Source organism: Octopus bimaculoides, chromosome 15 (assembly GCF_001194135.2).
Source record: "Octopus bimaculoides isolate UCB-OBI-ISO-001 chromosome 15, ASM119413v2, whole genome shotgun sequence".
NCBI lineage: Eukaryota > Metazoa > Mollusca > Cephalopoda > Octopoda > Octopodidae > Octopus > Octopus bimaculoides.
In genome coordinates, this window is record NC_068995.1 from 15892966 (window position 1) to 15893982 (window position 1017).

General features: G+C 31.6%; 1 protein-coding gene across 1 annotated transcript in view; it reads right to left on the reverse strand.

Annotated features, from left to right (window-relative positions):
* Positions 1–1017, reverse strand: part of LOC106882530 (inter-alpha-trypsin inhibitor heavy chain H3) — a 53193-nt gene that overhangs the window by 26713 nt on the left and 25463 nt on the right. The gene's annotated exons all lie outside the window — the stretch shown is intronic.

Consider the following 1017-nt stretch of genomic DNA (forward strand, 5'->3'; position numbering starts at 1 on the left):
ATATATATATATATATATACGTATACATATATATATATATATATACGTATACATATATATATATATATATATGTATTAAGAAATTTATCTTTAATAATAATCATTCTGGCGTTTACCGTTAAATTAGCAGTTCATACTTGTGATTCTATTTGGTTAATTTACAATGCATATAGAAATAAAAGCATAGTACCTAAAAAGAACTGCTTACAAAAATAGGGATTAATGTATAATTTCTTTCTATGTTCATAATTTTTGGTTTACAATATTGAAAAAAATATGCCACCGTAGAAAAGACGTGGTCTCTCCAGAAACAAATATAAAGAAAGGAGGATTGTAGAAAACCGAAGGCGAGTGTCTGTAGAGAGAAGCAAGATGAGATTTTCTTAAGTTCAGCAAACGTATCTTGCAGCGATTAATGCTGGGTCATTAAATCTATGTTTTAATGATTAGAAAGAGGTACAATAGAATATCCCTCAGAAACAGATTAAGTACAAATTGGTTCTTCACAACCTCTGAAGCTCTTTTCAGATATAATCCATCCCATTCTTATAAAAATGATAACTCCGTGGAAATTGGTGTGCTAAACAGAAATTGTCGTTTCTATAGAGCTTTAAAATTTTCAAATGAAACAAATGGTATGTGCTGCTCAGGTGGACAGGTAACATTGTTAGCACTACCAGCTCCTTCTCAGCGGTTTATGGATCCTCTAGAAGACTCTTCCATCCAATCAAAGGATTTTCTCAATAATATCAGACAATACAACTCTTCAATTTAAATGACATCGTTTACTGCATTTAACAAGATAGTTAAACATGAATTTACGCCGATGTCAGAGTTCAATGAGTATCATCTCACAGAAGCAATGAGTATCACCTCATTGCTTCCCTGTTATCCACAAATATCTTGTTGACAATGCTGCACTTTCCCATATCACCTGTTTAAACATAACTGTAACATATTATTTGCAAACTATTCCATTTTAATCCCGAGTAACGGTGGGTATCTTTGCTAATATAT